The sequence below is a fragment of the Papaver somniferum genome, chromosome 7 (assembly GCF_003573695.1).
Source record: "Papaver somniferum cultivar HN1 chromosome 7, ASM357369v1, whole genome shotgun sequence".
Classification (NCBI taxonomy): Eukaryota; Viridiplantae; Streptophyta; class Magnoliopsida; order Ranunculales; family Papaveraceae; genus Papaver; species Papaver somniferum.
Genome location: NC_039364.1, coordinates 17,498,979 through 17,518,869, shown reverse-complemented (window position 1 = coordinate 17,518,869; position 19,891 = coordinate 17,498,979). Strand labels below are relative to the sequence as shown.

The 19,891-nt window shown below is 34.4% G+C and overlaps 1 long non-coding RNA gene across 1 annotated transcript; it reads left to right on the top strand.

The window, feature by feature from the left end:
* Positions 1-15,728: 15,728 nt before the first annotated feature.
* LOC113292684 lies at positions 15,729-18,993 on the top strand. The gene is made up of 2 exons (XR_003331819.1): positions 15,729-16,350; positions 18,393-18,993. It is a non-coding gene; the product is annotated as an uncharacterized LOC113292684 (long non-coding RNA).
* The last annotated feature ends 898 nt before the right edge of the window (positions 18,994-19,891 follow it).

Below are 19,891 nucleotides of genomic sequence, written 5' to 3'. Positions count from 1 at the left end.
TCTCTGCCGCAAGAAGTACCTTTCAAAAATCTTCTAATGGCATCCAATACTGCCTTGTTGTCCACTGCTATAGCCGCAACAGAAACATTGCCTGAAGGAATAGTAGGAGGGGGTGCGTAAGGATATTTTTGTTGTAGTTCATGCAGAGTATCCGGGTTATCTGGTGCAACCCCGTTAGAAGATAAAATCCGAATGGCTGCAGTGTAGTGGCCATGACTAATCTTCTTCCTGCATGCTTCCACGTTCGTTTTACGCTTCTTTTTTCCTTGTTTCTTGCCCTTTTGGATCTCTTTATACATCTTCAGAATTTGTTGAACCAAAACAGCACACCCCTGTGGTTCCCTCCATCTGGCAAGGGCATCGTTTATAGAAGCAGTCTGAAGTCTCTTCCGGTTACCAGATCTTTCTTCAGCAGAGCTTTTGGGAAGGTAAAGAATAAGTGTACATACAGGTAAAAGGAGAAAATGCATCCATGCACTGAGGTCATTGGGATGTCCCAAAACTCTATCTAAGGTGGATTTCAAGGCTTTAGAGAAATTGAGCCTGCAATTAGGACGAATGCTTGATATTGTTGTTACCTGTTTCTGGAAAACCAGATTGAGCAGTTCCACAGATAAGCCCAAAGAATCGTCCTCCTGTCTAGGGTCACTTGAACATTCACCAATGTGCACTGAAGTATTGAGTGCTCTGGACTCACGAACATGCAATGTAGGTTTTTCAATCCCATATATTAGAAAATCAGCGCCATTACCATTGTATGGACCATTAACAATCCCTCCAGCGTGATCTCAACAAGGGCGTTTCCAAGAATAGCATTGCATACATGGAACACACAAACACATCTACAGATGGCATAAGACTCTTTCCCAGGCAACGTACATGCTTACCTCAGTACAAATTCTAGCTCGACAGATAGAGATGTGTTTATTAGTTGGGTAGTGTTTGTCATGTATATGTTTGAGAATGAAAGTTTTGACATACCCTCTTCCACCAACACCATCTTGGCATTCCTCGAAATGCTTAAAGGGACAATGGCAATATGTATCATCATCTGAGTCATGGGCATTGCAGGCTGGCTAATCTGGAAGAGTAACCGATGACCCGGAAGAAGATCCTAACTGTGTTGCGTCAATCGAAACCGGCGACTAGACAACTGATGATCTTGATCTCATCCTCGGCATTGTCTCAGGATCGAACAAAGTAACCCTGACCAATTCAACACAATAATCTTCACAATGAAGATTCAAGGAATTCAGGGAAACAATAACAATTATGATTCAAGGAATGGGAGATTAAGAGTTCAAATTAGGTTAATCCCAATCGAAAACTTAAAATACCATTCATTAGACCATTAATTAAGGAAAAATAGAAGAACAACCACCACAACAAAACTTCTCAAAGAAGAAGCATTGAATTTCCTTGCACCACTGAAGAAACCCTGCTAACACAACAAAGCCTTCAACTTTCTACAGGGAACCCCAAAACACAAAGAAGCAGCTTGAATAAACCAATCTCAAAGACAAGAGAGCAATTGGAGTTTATACACCCACTAAATATGCTGAACCAATGACACAGCACAAAATCAAAACAATTGCTAAAATTGCTAACCCTGAATTTCAAATTCAAACACCCAAAACTTGCTGTAACATCAATTATTCACACAAGAAGCCAAATCTCAAAATCCTAATTCGAAATTCAAAACCTCTACCCAAATCTGCTACACTGAACACTTACACAGAGCAAAGAGACCACTTAAAGAAGACCCATTGATGGTGTGAATCCTCAAAACCCCAGAACACCACCCAGCATCAATCGACGAAAACTCCCACGGGCTTATTAATTAAAGAAAGAAAAACCAATTGAAAACCCTAAAATCGTAATACAACACCGATGATTCAGAATCTACAAACCCTAATTTCACAGAGAAGAAGAAAAATTGGTAAAGAAAAATCTCTCTCGAGAGAAGAAGGAGAGCAACAAGAAAAGCTGATTTTTTTATTTTAATATTATTTTTATTATTAGATAAAGAGTATTACATTAACTAATTCGAAGCATAACAAGTTAAGCTCTAACAACGTACTACTACATTAATTGAATAGGTTGTTGTGCTAGCCTACCAGCGGACCTCATGGTTAAATGAAATTATTATATAAAAGGTTATTCTTGTAATAGAAGGTCAATTTGGAGGGTTGGCAACCTCACAACAAGCTGGACACCCACATCTCTCTGAGTAACAATTCCTAATCTATGTTTATATTGTTTCACGATCAATGATATTCACGTAGTTTTGATCTATATATTAAAATCTAACAATAATAGTTAATTTTGTTTGTCACAAAGGAAAAATTGTGTTGTAGTATGTTGGTTTTTGTTTAGCGTTCTAGCAAATTGCATTAATTTCGTAGACAACAAAATATAGCGTATATAATCATCAAGTGTTTGCTGAAGCCATTTACACATTAGAGTTCATATGATAAACACCCTGACTAGATTTAGGATATGCAGTTCATTTTGTCGAATAAGTGATCATGTTTATCAGATATAGTGATCATGTTTATCAGATATTACAGAAAATATTGTGTTCAATCTCAATGGGACTGAGGGAATATACAAGGAAAGAAATAAAGAGTGTGGGAGACAAGAAGATGATGCGAATTTTCGTCTCCTTCATCCTAACTATGCATTTTATAAGCATGCAAATCTTCTGCGCATTTCATGATCAATCATAAATGTCAAGCATATCATTGACCTTAATTATTTATCCGTCTTAAAATAAAGTCAATGTTTTTGTTCTTCCATGGTCACAGTTAGCTGAAGTAGTCATGCAATCTATGCTCTATTCTTTTTATGGGCTAGCTATGGCCTATGGGCCCTAAAACGTAGAACATTGAAGCAAAATGCACTATACATGTTCTAACAAAATTTTCACAATTAAATTTTGCAAATGAACTGAGCTCTCTACATATTTACTACTAGGGGTGAGCATGGGTCGGTATGGACCGGTTTTTACCTCATCCGCATCCAATCCAATTCACCGTGGATTTCAAATTTGACATCCGCATCCAATTCAACAGATTTGCATCCAATGGATAATCACAATAGCATTCATAAGATTATGTGGATATCTTATATACGAAGTTCAAAAGATAGACGTTATACTTCGTATTGTAATTCCTTAATACTATGTCTAACTAGAGTATAATATTCACATCTTCGCAGTTATGTTTTCAATAAGCACGACTTGAAAGATACGTTAGGGAATAAAACAGTTCAAATCAAATATTACTAACCTCAGATGGAAGGATGAGGTCGTCATTGTAGCTCCTTACTTCTTCACATTCTTCAAATCTTCACGTAATACTAGTAATGTCTCATATCCTAATACTTTCAAGCTAACCTATACGAAGTTGACTCTAGTAAATAATCAAGCAACTCTTTAAATGAGTTTTGGTTCACTAAAATATGACAACCAATCTTGACATACCAACGCTTGGTGGGTTCAACCGAGCTATGCTCTAACATCAAATTTCAACTACGAAGCTTATTTTTCCATTCCCATGGAATTTTCAAATATATTGTACGAGATATTAGAATTTTTTTTGTAATGCGTGTCAAATAAGTATTTAATGGGTTGTAATGTGGTATAATGAAAGAAAGGATTTTTGCATTTAAAATCCGAGTATCCATTCAGACCCTAAAATTTCAAACTATATAATCATCTACAGCTAAGAATGTTGCCTTTTTGAATCTGTGAACCTAGACGTAAATACAAGCACCGGTTGTTCGGGAATACAATTATACCTAGAAGTTCTTCATTTCTCAACCGTAAGTTTGACTTACTGTTGGGATTGCTTTTTTCCCCATCGTAGTTGTAGTTTACGATAGGGATGTAATGTGTTCACGGTTGTATGCCTCTGTTACGTCTAGAATTTCATGATTTCCGGTCATAATTTCTGGAAAAAGTGAAAAAATTTACGTTATTTAAGCGATACGAGGCAAACAAATTGTAGTGGGAATTAAGTTAGAAGTGTTTCCAACTATCTTGACCATGCACATGTTTTTTCAGGTTGTTCCAAGGTTTCGAATAAAAATAAATTTGATTTTCAAAACATAAAATCAAAATTTTAAGCTAATATAATAACTAATCTTTAATTTGTATGCTTAATTCATTGTATTTGTACTAATCGATGGCATATTAATTGTTACCAAAAGTAGTTGGATTAAAAGTTTCAAGATTACTATTTCATGATCTTTTTGTCTATATTCATCCCAAATTGTCTGCCTTTGCACAAAAGTGGTTTTCCGGTGACCGATAAAATTTTGTAACAAAAGTGATGAAAAAAATCTTTAAAAAAAGCCATACTTTTATTTATTGATAAATATTTTATTTCAAGGACATTTTGACGAGAGTACTGCTTTGAAGATGGAAAGAGTATGTAATTTTACACTTTTTAAACTATTAGTAATACAAATGCATTTCTCGTTTAATAGTTAACAAATATCACACCATCCAGCCGGGTGTACTTTCTCTCACCGTACAAAGAAAAAACAATCCTGGTGAGCTGTACATAGAAAGTGGGCAGACAAGAAGACGATGTGAATTATTTTTGGACCCTCCTACACAGGCCTGCACAGAAACCGAACCGTAATCACAAACCGAACCATAATTGCACAAATCGAACTGCACCCGCACCGAACCGAACCGAACCGAACCGATAATTCAATGGTCGGTCACGGTTTTAGTTTTGATAACCGTTAGATCTTCGGTTCGGCCAACGGTTCTATTATTAACTGCATCCTAACCGAACCGAAAAATCGAATAATAAAGATCGTAGATTTATTTTTATCTTGATCAATCCTAGCCGTCTAGTTTAAACCCTACACTATATATATATTTTGAAACCCTAATCTTTCAGCAGTTTCTCTTCTTCGTTTCTCTTCCTCTCCGAGACACTCTTCACTTAGTCACCTCCATCACCAGTAGGCAGTAGCATATGAACCAGAACCACCTCTCCTACACCTCCATCAAGAGCACCACCACCTCTATCTAGTAAGTAAGTAGTTTTTTCCTCCTCTATTTCTCATTCTCGTTTAGATTGATTTGATTTTTTTAATCAATTTCTAGGTTTTTTTTAATTATTCTTCTGTTATGACTTAGAGTTTCTTTTGGTTTCACTACTTCGAAATGGTTTGATTGCTGTTTATCAATCAATTTCTTTTATCAATCTTATTTGTCTGTTTATTTTTCTTATGTTAGACTTAGGGTTATAATTATTTTTTCCGTTTTTTTGTTTTTATGCAGAAGACCCTGAGCAGCTGGAGTTCTTCGTTAAGTAAAGTTGTGGATTATTTCAAACAGGTAACTAGTGTTTCATTCGATTTGAGTTCAATCTTCAGTTTGACTTGTTCTGTTTGATTGAGGTTTTGAACTTAGACCCAAGCTGGACACATAAATATTGTACAACCCTCAAAAAGTTCTTGGTAATTTTGTTTTGATAACAGAAGGTTGATACTTGAGTATGAAATTGTTAATGTAAAATATCTTGAAAAAAGGTTTGTTGCTTAATGAAGTGATTTATGATCTGTGAGCAAAAGGGTTTTAATGGATGTTGATTGATATGAGGTAGGATTGTTGTTATATGAATTACGCTTTGAGAATTTATTTACTCTTTGCAGAATTTTGCAGAAAATGTAATTGGTTTCATGGTTTATTTACAATGCAATTCGATTTGTATAATTAAAATGTGTAATGGGTTTTGAATTCAAAGTTGAGTTTTATGGTTTCATGCTATTGAATTGAGTTGAATGCTTTTGAATGGTTGAGCACTCTGAATGTTAGGCACTTGAATTTAGTGGTGACAGGAACTCATGTCTTAGACTATATCTGTTGAACAATATTGCATACCAAGTTACCAACTACTTTGTGTAAAGCCAGAGAGTTAAATATTTATGTTTACCAAACAAAAAAAAATTGGCTTATAAAATCTAGTTGGTTTGATTGAGGTTTTGAGATGTAATTTGGATTAATTGTTTGTTTTAGGTGTTGAATTTTTCATGTTTTTGTTCTTTGTATGATTATGATTGTGATCGTAATTGTTGAGGATAATATATGAAAGTTTTGTTTGATTTTCTCATGTTATTCAGTTTTGATTTGGTCATGTTTAGTTTAGATCCATGAATAATTGTTGTATTAAGAAATATGTGTGCTTGTATTAAGAACTTGCTAGCCATTTTCAACTCAACTAACTTGTTTACATTTCGCAGGGGCTGTAACTGTTAATGGTTGGATCAAGTTTAGTTTCGTTATCGATCTGCAAGATGTCAGGTGCATCTCCAGCCTCTCAATCCCCTGCAGTTGTTCTACTGAAGTGACACCTTCTGTAACACCCAAACTTGATGCTACACAAGAAACATAGCAGGCTACACAGGACTCTGCACCTGAAAGTGAACCAAAGAAGAAGGGAAAAGTTAGATCGAAAGTATGGAATGATTTTGTAAGGATCAATGAAAAACAAGCACAATGTAAGCATTGCAAGAATAAGTTGCAAGCTGATAGTCGAGGAAATGGCACCTCCAGCATGAAGACACATTTAGGCACATTTCCTGAGAATCCCAACAAGAAGCTGAAGGGACAACAGAGTTTAATGTTTCCACCACCAAATCAGGATAGTCATCGTAACTGGTTGCTGTTAATTATGACAAGGATATGTGTAGAAGGAGATTTACTGAGTTTTTCATAATAGATGAACTGCCATTTAGAATTGTAGAAGAAGAAGGGTATAGAACATACAGTGAACAGTTGGAACCTAGATTCAAGGTGCCAAGCAGGATGACCATTTACAGATATCTTTTAACCATCTACAAAGATGAGAAAGAAAAGTTGAAGAAATATTTCAAGGAAAGTAAACAAAGAGTCTTTCTCATGACTGATACATGGACCTCTCCAAATAACTTCAACTATATGTGTATGACAGTGCACTTTGTTGATATTCATTGGAAGCTTCAAAAGAGGATCATCCTGTTTTTCCAGATCAAGGGTCATACTGGAGTGGAAATTAAGAAAATGCTTGATAAATGTTTGCTGGATTGGGGGCTAGAAGATCTTTTCGATGTGACTTTGGACAATGTCAGTGCAAATAGTGTGGCAATTGAGTATATTCAAACCAGTGTCATCAATTGGAAAGGATCAACATTTAGATCTCAATACATGCAGGTTAGATTGCTTTTCTTAGCCTATTGCTATGTTTCTTCTATACTTCTAGTAGGTTGATAGAATATTCAATATGAAACTTGAATTCTGGCCAGTATGAATAAGTTCTTTAAGGAAATATAAATTTAGATGCTAAAATTAGTGAACTGATTTTTTTTTTTGTTTTTTTGGTTATGCTTAAATCTCTTCTTCAGTTTGTGCTTGATATATTCATCTTACATAATTATTTTTGATTTTGAGTATGCAGTAATCCAATTGGTCTTTCATCAGTCATAGTGTTTCTTATGGATCATTTCATGTTGTGGTATAGGATAACAAGCCTTTTTTGGAGTCTGAAAATGTTGCATAGCCCTGTGCTCTTTATATTCTTTGCACTTTGTGCTTGTTACTAGACTTTTGTTAACTGTATAAAGTGTTCAAGTATTTTGCTGTTGATAGTTCCATTCCTCAACTTAAATATGATATTTTGTGTTTTGTTTGTTACAATGATCATGATGTTTTACACTTATGTTAGATGTGGAATGTCTCATGTAACTTTCAGTAGTTTAATTGTTTCATTTAGAGTTAGCTTTTGAGATTGTAATGGACCTCCATGTTTTACATTGGAGCAGCTGTTTAGGTATGAACTTGTGTCTATAGCATGATGGTTAAGGTTAATGTCTAAATGCTGTTTCTTTGGACTAAGTTTGAGCATGCAAGCATCTATAATTTATTTGCAACTCTTACTGAAGATTTCACTGTGTAATTTGAACTGTTATAGAGTTACTGTTTTGTTCCCCTAGAATTCAATAACTTATGATATTTCCTTGTTTCATTCTCATCAGGTAAGGTGTGATGCGCATGTTCTTGCGCTTTTTGTTCCCCTAGATGCGGTGTTTTTGTATCACAAGTCAATTAGCAGGATCATATCAGTTATCAAGTATGTTACCGGTTCTCCCTCTAGGTTAGACAAATTCAAAGAATGTGCTTCTCTTGAGAAGACTGATTGTAAGAAGATGGTGTTCTTAGATGTGAAGACCAGATGGAATGCTACATATCTAATGCTTGAATCTGCCATTCCATATGAAAAGGTCTTTAAGAGGTTAGAAAGAGAAGATAAGATCTCTGGAGATAAGTATATTTTCAAAGAATCTGAATGTGAAGCTTTACCTAATACTGATGATGACACTGTTGTAGTTGATAGTGAAGATTATTTTCTTAATTTATCTAGTGAATCTGGATGTGAAAGAGATGTAAATAAAAAGAAGAATACGAAGAAAAAGAAAAAGCCCCGTCATCATGCTCCATATGCTGTAGACTGGTCATATGCTAGGAGTCTTGTGAAATGTTTAAAGATATTCTTTGACTCTACTGTTAAGTTCTCTGCTTCAATACAGTTTACTACACATGAATTTTTATGGCAGTTGGCTTTGATTCATGAACAGTTGGTTCTTCTTAGATCTATAGGAATCCGAGATTCTCATATTTCTAGGATGGCAGAAGTAATGTTTCGAAAGTACAACACATATTGGGGGGATTACGAAGATATGAACTCTGTTCTGTTTTTTCCTAAGTTGCTTGATCCTCGAGAGAAAGAGTCTGGTTTGAAGTTTGATCTTGAATGTTTGTATGAGCAAGATGATTTCAGGGTTGGAACTGTTTTGCAAGCTGTGAAACAAGATTTGGGAAAACTTTATGAAGAGTACAACACCATGTATTCAAATGCCAATGCAGAGGAAGTTGACATCAGCTTTTGAACTTTGGTTATCTACTTGTTAGTTGTTATCATAAATATTGTTATCATCATCACTTACTAATATTGATTGTGCTAATGTCTTAGGTACTGAGTCAACAACTGCTGCAGGTGTAGATGACATGGTAGTTTGTGTGCAAGAAGATAACATTGAGGATATGCTTGATTCGAGGAAGAAAAGGCGAAGAATGAATGTTCACTGTACTCATCCAAAGTCAGATTTGGAAGGTATTTGCTTGATGACTATGAAACATCTACCAGGGATTTTGATATTCTGACTTGGTGGCATGCTAATAGTACCAAGTATAAGGTACTATCACTCATGGCGAAGGATATTTTGGAAATACCAGTGTCCTCAGTTGCTTCTGAATCTGCATTCAGTACCGGAAAGCGCATTATTACTCCATGGAGAAGCTCACTATCTTCCAGGACAGTTGAAGCACTTCTCTGTATGGAAAGATGGTTACAGAAACCAATCTCTCTTGATTTCATATGTGACTATGTACCAGATAACAATGCCAGCATTGAAGATGGTAATGGAATCTCTTTTCTTCTTTTTTGACTTAAAATTTGTATTGATTTTCAACATTTCATCTGTTTTCAGTCATTCTCTTATCTTATTTGTTGCTTTTCTTCTCGGCATTCTTGTTGCAGACATTTTGGGTAAGGATGAAGATTAAGGGGATGATTGGATTGAGAAATAGATGGACTGGAGTCTTTTACTTGGTCTTCAACTCTTCATGCTACTTACTTTTGAACTTTGGTTATCTACTTGTTAAGACATCTAAGACATCAACTCTGTTTTTTAATCTTTTGAACTTTGGTTATCTTTAGACTCCTTTTTTTTGAACTTCAGCTCAGTTTTTTAATCTTTAGACTTTGGTTATCTACTTATCTACTTGTTAAGACTTAAGTATGGAATGTATGATGTATCAGTTTATTAAGAATTTCAGAATGGATGTACATGTACAACACATGTGCAAGTATATGTACAAAACCGAATCGAACCGTAAAATAACCGAATAGTGTCGGTCCGGTTAAAAAACGAACCAAAAACTAAACAGTTCGGCTACGGTTTCAAATGTGATAACCTCACTATACACGGTTAGGTCAACAGTTTTACCCATAACCGCACCGAACCGCACCGTGTGCAGGCCTACTCCTACAGCCCGAACAGTGGGGGCTTATCCAATCCTGGGACACGATGTGGCAAAATCTGAACAGTAGAAAGGAGAATGACTCTAGCATTGAGATTGATATTGGGTGGAGAGGGAAATGATCAAAAGTTAGGATTCATTGTTCCAGATTTGGACTATAACAGTTGTCACGGATATAGAGTTTTCCGAATAATTTCCCCCAAGCATACAATTCAAGCTTAATTATCCATCTACATATATCTTAAAATATTAGCATCAATTTGTTCACTCATCAATAGTCACATCACATTGTTGCCCAGTCTACCCTCAATTCGTTTTATGATGCTAAGTCACACAATATAACTATAAGCATATAGGCTAGCTGTGGCACCTAAAACGTAAAACATGAGAGCGAAATGCACTATATAATATATATGCTCTATCAAAATATTCACAACTAAATTCTGCAAATGAATTGAGCTCTCCAATATATGAAACTTCGGATGTTGGTCACTCAATTGTAGAGAGCAAGTTAGAATGGAGAAAGGTAAAACACCAAAATGGAAAACACAATGAAATTTGAATCGTGGGAGAAAACTAAAATTTAATGATACTCTAAATATATTTTAGTGATAAAACAATCATTATCATTTATAGTGGTTCTTTCTAGACTCGGTTTTTCCTGTAAAAGAGGTAATAAGTGATATTTTTATTGTCTCCCTTATAAAGCATAGTTTGGACAACTTAGGCAAGTTAAAGAGTGGTCTAGACTTCTCCTAGGGAAAGCTAAATCTGTGGTTGTGGTTGTTTACGTCATTATTATATCATTAATTTCTTATAACAAATACTTAATTAATCTCTTATCATAAATGTTTTATAATTATCTTAATAAATATGCTTTCATTAAATAAATAATAAATTTGTTAACTAAGAAGCATAATAACTTTTAAATTTTTTTTAAGCAATTTCATTTTTCTAAATATATTTTTATTAAATAAATAATAAATATATTAATAATTATATCAATAGAAATTAGGGATAACTAGAGTGGTGTTTGAGAGTGATGATGCATGGAGCCGGTGACGATAGTGATGGTGGTGGAAAAGGTAGTAGTAATGAGTCGTTCTGGTGGCGATCGTGCAGGTTCATTGTCGTAGTAGGAAAATGTTATTGTATGTCGTTTTTTTTTATACCAAAGAGAATTTTATTAAGTATTGACAGGCCCAATATGCCTGTCAAGAAAAGATTCTAAACAACTTGAAGCGTTTTGAGAAATCTCAATAGATGATTTTTCTTTCCTTACTTTCTTAGCAATAGCATCTGCCAGGTTATTACTGTCTCTCTTGACATGAAGAAATTGAAAACTAATGAAAAAGTTTTTAAGCAGCTTAATATGTCTTATAAACTTCCTATTTTCCCATCTAACAAATGAATTATCACTCTCAATAGATCTGACTACATTTTCAGCGTCAGTTATCACTTTAATTCTGCTCCCTCCTGAAGCTTTAATCCAACTGAGTGCCTCCACAATAGCCATACATTCTCCAGCTTCTGCATCCATTACTCTATCTGCAAATGTGCCTCTGAATCCTTCTGTTTCACCTGCAACAGATACAAGCACCATTTCAGTGCCATAATTATTAGTATACTGATCAAAAGAGGCATCGGTATATATAGTGAAAGGAAAAATATCATCTAGCTATGATTGATTTTTTCAGTATGTCCCACTACATGTTTCACTTTGTGGTTTCTTCGAGACACATACTTCAATCAACCTAGCAATTCTCCGTAAGAAGCATAATAATTAAAAAATATGAAAAACAATTATCAGTTTATATAAATCCAACAAAATAATAAGAAGGGTTAAAATTGACATAATATTTTTAACTTATTATGGACAAATGTCATTTTTATTCTTGCAATAGATAAATCTATGGTTGTAATTGTTTCTCATAACTGATGATTAAAAATTTATCTAACGTCTAAATTTAATTAACAAATTACTAATTTTTCATTTGTCTTTCATTTTAACCATTCTATTAATTTTCCATAGTAGACATTGCATCAAAAATTATAATAATTAAATTATTCTATTAACAAATATTTTTATTAAATAATGATATTAAATATAATTCGATTAAATAATATCTAAATTGGCCAACATTTATTAAGTGGATCACAATGGTGGTTGTGATGGTGTAAAGGAAAAAAACGTTGTGGTGTTGTTGGAAATGGTGATGGAAGCTATTTCAGTAACAACAAAAATGGTAGATGGTGTTTTTGTAGTTGTGAGTATTGGTGATGACCAAATTCCACCAGTGAGTAATTTCACATCGTCTCACGTATTTCTTATTAAATAGCAGAACGTTATTTTTGTTCAATAATGATGGATAACATAGTCTATTGTCATTAGGTCAAGTGGTTAACCATTTGACTACTAGCAATATTTTTATGCAGCGAATAACCTCACATTTAGAAGATCAATGTCGTAGATTGTCTGAGGGTTTTGAAGAATTGGAGATATATCTTTTCTGAGTCGAATGGGTTGCCATCTGAAATGGCTCAACGTAGTATAATGACTTGGATAAATGAATTAGTATTTATTTGTGTTATTCGGATTATAAAAACATACGATGAAATATGTATTGTAGAGTCCATTCTAAGTTTTAATCTTTTTGGACCATTTATAAAGGGAAAAAAATCAACAAGGATCTTGACATTGTTAATACGTACACAATTATTTATGGGATGAATGAGTTCGAGTGATGTAAAAAAATTTAACCTACATAGTTCGATGTGTTGGTTTTACGCGGTCACTAAAATAATGGAGATGCAAAAGGGCAATACTGTTTCAAATAATTGATAAATTTTTTTTTGGTCTTTGCAAACTATAAAACATATCAAATATCGTTGGTTTTTGTGGATTAGTATGTGAAAAATAATTCTGATAGGGTACGGCTCAGGAAGAGGCATTATTTGGGAGAATGTAAAACTATCAAATATACTGGAAAAGAATTATATATGAGTACATGATAAAGGATTAATGGACTGAAGAATAAAAATATCAATTGATTTTCCTTTCAAAGAAGAATCAATGACCCCTTATCATCCTATTTTCCAATGACCCCTTATAATCCAAGAAGAATAAAAATGACAAATAAACTCGATAATTAATAAAAATACTAAATTTAATATCCAGATGAAAATTATGCCCGTGCCGAAAATTATATTGTAAATCTACCTTTGTTTCGATGGTAATGTAACGAAAAAAAGGTTCTCTTCTCTTTTGCACGGAAAAATGTAGAATTGCTCTCCAACATTATCAACATCTGATGCATGAGTAAGAATGCTCCCGAACCTATTGTTCATCAGGGACGGACCCAGGATTCTCCCTTGGATAGGGCTGGATTGTAACAATCGATAAAACGGCCGAAGGCCGCGACAATGTTTTTTGGAATACATCACATAATTAGTGGCCAAATAGTGATCCACCCGTACAATACTAAATAGCTAAGGAAATAAAAGTTAAAACGAACACAAATAACAGAAAAACAAAGTGATTACCAAAAGAGAAGAAAGTAGGAGTAGAAAGGTAGCGACTGGAAGAAGATTATTTACTTTAAAAATAACTTAAATTTTGATCACCTCATAGTATGGGCTAAAAATTACATACAATTAACTAAATACAACTAATATGTGGACTAAACATAAAATTTAACTTAAGTTTCTATACTAAATTTTTTATACTCAAAAATTAGGGACGGGCTATAACCTCCTTTAGCCCCTTGCTAGGTACGTCCCTGCTGCTCATATCTTCTTGAACTGCTCTCTTTCTAAGCAAATATAGAACTTGTTAGGACAAGATGCTGGAAGTGTTCAAGGATTTTGAGGTTACACAAAACCCTCACTCCAAAATGAACCAAAAAAAAAAGAAGTGTTCAAGGATTTTGAGGATGGGGAAGGAAACTATGAAAAACTGGTGCAGAATTTACTTTGATATTACTTAGAGTACTATTGGTCTGTTTCTAGTACTTGTTTTTCTTTTCTTTTCTTGTATCTTGGATAGGGACCATAGAGTGGTATAAGCCTTTTATGCCCTCACACTTTAAAATTTAACCTAATAATCACTAGTTAACTTAATTTAATCATTTAAATAACTAATATTAAATTAATTAATTTTACACTAACTTAATTAGAAAGGATAATTTTGATATAGATACCTAGATAACGGATGATTTAGGTTTATTTCATAATGACCTCTCAAAATTGAAATGGTGGTTCCCATGAAAAAAGAATGGTGCACGGTTCTTACCTTAAGACTGAAACGGGCCTCTTTAGATTTTGGTACAACATCTTAAAAACCAAAGGCCCGGATCATAGGAAACCGAAGCCATACCGTTAGACACACAATATCTGCGCTATGCCGCTATCCATTTTATTCATTCATGTTACACAACCTAGGTGTAACCTAGTTTTTGAAAAAGCTCATCCTAATGCAGGAAGTATCTCATCTTTAGTTAATAAATATTACAATGACTGGAAACTCACTTGTATTCCAATTCCTGCTACCAGTGCAAATGTTAGTGGTGGGCAATTAATTTATTGGAGACCTCCATATGAGAATGTGTTAAAGATTAATTTTGACGCTGCTTTTGTTAAAGAATCTGGCAATGCGGGTTTGGGTCTAATTATCAGGGATTTTGGAGGCACGCACCATGGACTTAGATCATGGTATACAACAACAGTAACGGCTGAAGGGGCGGAAGCTGCAGCAGCTTTAACGGCAATAAGATGGGCTAAAGAAAGGGGAATCAGAAGACTACACATGGAAGGAGACTGTAGCTGTGTGGTTAGAGCAATTAATGGTTCGAGAAGTTCAGTTTGATGGACAACCAACTCCTGGATTGAAGACGTTATTGTTCTACTAAATAGCTCATTTGATTACTGGTTATGTACTTTTGAACCCAGAGATGCAAATAATGCAGCTCATAAGCTTGCAAAACATGAAGTTTCAAATTTTACACAAAATTGGTTAAAAAGACCAAAATCAATAATTTCTGGGTGAAAAAGACATCTAGGTTTTGATACTGTTTAAATGGACAAAAATGTTAAAATACCCAGGATGTAAACAATTTCATCCTACCCATTTTCAAATACTTTTTCTTATTTTTAATTTACATCAGGATGCATCCAGTTTCATCCTCGCTATTTTTTAAGTTTAAACTAGGATGAATCCAGTTTCATCCTTGCTATCTTTTTTTTGTCCATTGCATCCGTAATAATTTTTACACGTCCAGTAGAACCATGTTTCAAAAATATTTGGACAAATGACCCATTTTCCGTAAATTTTACTAGGGAAACTTGGTTTGATCAGGTTCCTAGCTGGTTGAACGATAGTATCCGGCAGGACCTAAACAATATTCTTCTTTAATTCATTCAATAAAATCATATTTCTATAATTAAAAAAAAAAAAAAAAAAAAAAAAAAACACAACCCATGCATGCATATGGTCGGCACCTAAAACATAGAAAGGAAAAGCAAAGGCTGCTTACATGTTCAAACAACGTATTAAAAAAATCACTCAGTTGAGCTGTGATAATAATCACTCGATAGAGAGGTAGAGTGGCCCTTCTTTCTCCCTTATGGAGTAAGATCTGTGCAAGGCTTTGGGTATTAATGGAGTCATGAACTAAGAGGGACGGATCTGAGTATGAGAAATAGATGTGATGTGTTAATTTTTAGATAGTTTTTTTAGAGTAATTTGATTTCTAGGTTTGTTTGTTCTTTGCTGCCTTGTTTCCTTATGATTCTGCAGAGAAAGTGGTGTGATTCTTTCAAACCCAAGACTTTCTATGGATTTGTTTGTTCTTCTATTTTCTGTTTTTTCTCCCGATTCCTCCTTAAGGTTGTTGATTGGTACGCTTGTTTTGGTACAACAACAACAGGAGTGTTTATGTGTGTTGAGTTCCGGGATTCTAGTTTCCTTGTTGGCCTATTATGTGTGTTCAGTTTGTAGAATTCCTCTTTGATTTCCTTTTTATCAGGTCTCCCTTTTCATTTCAATGGTACCTAATTTAATTTATTTACTTCTCATTGGTGGATAGCCTGATTTGTTCTTACAGAAATCACCAATCTTCTCTTTTGTTCTGTGTGTTGTTGGAGATCAATTCTGAGGAAGGTGATGTTTCTTGTCTGATCGGATAGAAATTAAAATCGGATGTTGGATCGCTGACATTGTTATTGAGCATGTCGATGCCATATTTTTAAAACCGGTAAAATTATCTATTTCGTTGCATTTCCCCTATTTCTTTAATCTCAAAATAGGTTTTAAATTTGGGAACAGAAGGAAATTCTAAAAAAATTGGGTATGGAATTAAGGTACTTTGACCTATATATTTATAAAGTTAAGTTTTTTTAGAATTTTGGTGTTGATCTTAGTGTTGACCAGGAAGTGAAGCATTTTATGATACATTAGAGCGACTCTATGAATCGCTGTCAAAATATTTCAATGGTTGCATACAGGTGAGTTTACAAAAAGATAGTTTGTTGAATCTCTGGCCTGAAAGGAGGTAGGCTGGATCTTGTTTTCTTCTTTTTCAAAAAAAAAAAAAAAAAAAAAAAAAAAAAAAAAACTAATTTTTATAAAAGTGAAAACCAGGATGATTTAAAGAATCATTATTTATTTTTCCTTGAAGTCCCTTCTTGTATGGGTGTTACCCATTGTTTGAAAACCTCCGTCATCTATTGATTCCCAGAAGAATAAGGGATCAAAAATACTTTTTATGTGAAGAAAAAAGGGGCAATAGTTTAGAATCCATTTTCCTGTTTTTGTTGTTGTTGTTGTGTAAGTGGGTGTTGACCTGTGATAACACATCTTAATGAAGAGATGGAAGGAGTCTGTCAGTTATCGCATCTTCTTTAGTCATGGGTTGGTTTCAGGTATCTACTAATTGGTAGCTGTTTTAGGAATTCTGTTCCTTCTGTTTCGGTTTGATTTGGGGGTTTTGCTTCATGTTTTTAATTTTAACAAGCTAGTTACCTTGATTGACTGGAAATTTCTATAAGACTAATGAATATGATGGTTTGTGAGCGTAATGATTAGGGAGTAAATTAAGGACAATCGTGAGTCTTCTTCTTTCTATTTAAGAATTTTTTTAGGTTACTTGCTTTTGCTTTTTCAGATTTTCTGTTGTCGATCTTAGTGTAGTTCGGTTTGTTTTCTTCTGTTTTGCTCTATAGCCCTGGTCTGGATATCCTTTGATTTCACTCTTTTTTTACAGACTATGAGCTAACTGTAGAGCGTGCTTGAGTCTTAATTCATCTGCTTTAGGAAATGTTTTGTTATAGCATTTGTTGAACAGGGTTAGTTGTCTGTCTTTTTGTTTAGTATTTTTATTGTCTCTTGTCAGCACATTTATTTTCAGAAAATCAGATCTACACCTTGTTCCGCTGACTCTACAAACCCAAGACTTGCTGCTCCTAACAATTGGCTTATTTTTTCTTTCCTGATTTTTTCTTTTCTTTTACTAATCTTTCATTTGTTTGGAGGTTTTATTTTCATTGTTTCCATTCTCTTTTGGCTCTTCCTTAAGTTTTATTATAATTTTTCCTGTTGCTTCTTTATTCTTTTGGAATCTGCTCTTTCAGTATCATTGAAGTGGTCAGGGCTAAGGGGCAAGATGACTTCATTTCAAGTTCATTAGAAAAAATATTCTGGTGATTTAATTTGAAGTGCTTTCTGTTGTACCAACAAACAAGACTTCATAGCATACATAGAGAGCTAGGGCGTCGAACAGGACTAGTCTTTGGGCTATACATGGGCTATTTTCTTATTAACTTCTTAAAGATTATATATTTTGTCCTGCTCGATTAACAATGCTATTTCGATGATTGTTATTTAAGTTCAATAGTCTTTTCTGAATTAAACATACCTTAGTTTGGCTACTTACAGTTTCCGCATTATTAGGAGTCTTTTTCTTGGTATAATACTAGGTGTTTTGTTTAGATTTTTGGGAGATTTTTAAGTAATCATTTAGTCACATATGTTAAGGATCTTAGATCTACATGATAAAACAAAATCAATAGTTAAGTATTTTATCATTTTGATGCATAGAATCATTCTTCATTATCCTGAAAATTATAATTCAAGTTAATAGCTTTTTAGTTTCGGATTGTCTAGGTTAAATTTTGTCTTCCTATTTCCGTCGTTTTATGTTTTGCATCTAAATAGTGTAATGTTAGTGTTTCTGCCCATCATGTTCTGCATAAGGTTAGTGTGCAACTTAATCTACTCTTGTGTTTCTTATTTAAATAGGAAAATGAAGGCTCTTTTGAACCATCATGATGCTGAAATCAATGCTGGCTATGTTATTCTAGTTTTTCCTTGGGTTGGTGATTCCAAAGGCGGTGTTTTTTTCGAAGATACAACCTCAACTTTCACCAATTAAATCATGGATTAGCAGGACCCCCTCCTGGATAGGCCGACGTGACACTTCTAGCAGTCTTGCTAGAAGAACTCATGAATCTATCTTGATAGTTCTATCTCGAGCAAAGGTGCTTATTTCCAACAACTTGTTTGTGGAATCTAACATATTACCAGTATTAGAAGACAACTCTTTGGGTGCCGATAGAGCACGAAGCATTCCTAGATCTCTGAAATTCTACAATTGCATTGGTTGGTATTGTATGCTTTTGTATTTTATATCTCTTAGAACTTATCGCGTTGTACTCTTTTCCTTTGCTAATTTTCTAGGTAAGGTTTTTAATGAGGCAACATATGCGTGTCCAACAAGGCATCATGTATCTTTTGATGCCGGTCGTTCTACTGTTTTTCTTTATTTTGTTCTCTTTGCAATAACTTTAAGTGATTCAGTGTATTCAATAAATTTCTTTCTTACCAAAAAAAAAAAAAAAAAGAAGAAGAGAGGTTGAGTGGAAATATGGGGTAAAATGGCGGCCACTTGATGAAAATTAAGTTACCGGAGAAAACTAAAAATGACAGTGGGATGAAACGATGTAGATAGAATTATATCAATTCTATCACTTAATACATATTCCAACAAAAAATGGGAACAAAATTGTAATTAAAAGGAGTAAATCAAGAATAATGGACAGTTTTCTTAAGGAGATTATCAGTGGTACTAGATGAATGATATTAAGAGAGAGAAAACATTAGGAGGTGACCTCCAGCGGCCGCGGAGCCAAGGGGCTGGGTAACCCTGGTTCAACTCCCCCACCCACCCACCCCCGAAAAATCGTCCTCGCATACTTCTTTGAACAAATTTTAACCACTGACCTCCTATGCATTGTGTTTTCTTGTAGTTACAAATGTATGTAGTGGTTCTTCCTGTCTTGCTCATTGCATTTTATATAGCTCAATCATTTCCAAGTCATTGTCATATTTTATTTTTTCCTTGTCCTGTTCCAAGTTCCAACTCAATCACTCTGTTAGGCTGATATTTGAAACGGGCCTGCCTCACAACCACCTACAAAGGCCCAATACTAACACGGGGATTGGGGGAGTTCTAAAGAACTCTAAATAACCAAGAAGCTTGCTAACTTTGAATTTATTTATGTTTTCCAATTTTCCTTGCTTTGTGGTTCCCAGGGGCGGAGCCATGATTTTGGGTGAGGGGTGCAAGAAAAAGAAGTCCCTCGACAAAAAATAAAAAAATCCATTGCACATTGAAGAAATTACTGTAGCACTTAAACAACTGTTGTAACGAGGGAAAAAATAAGTGCAGATACTAGAATTAGAATTCGAGTGAGAGATCTTGAGGTTGGTAAGAGCTAAAGCAACAATGGGCTTATAAA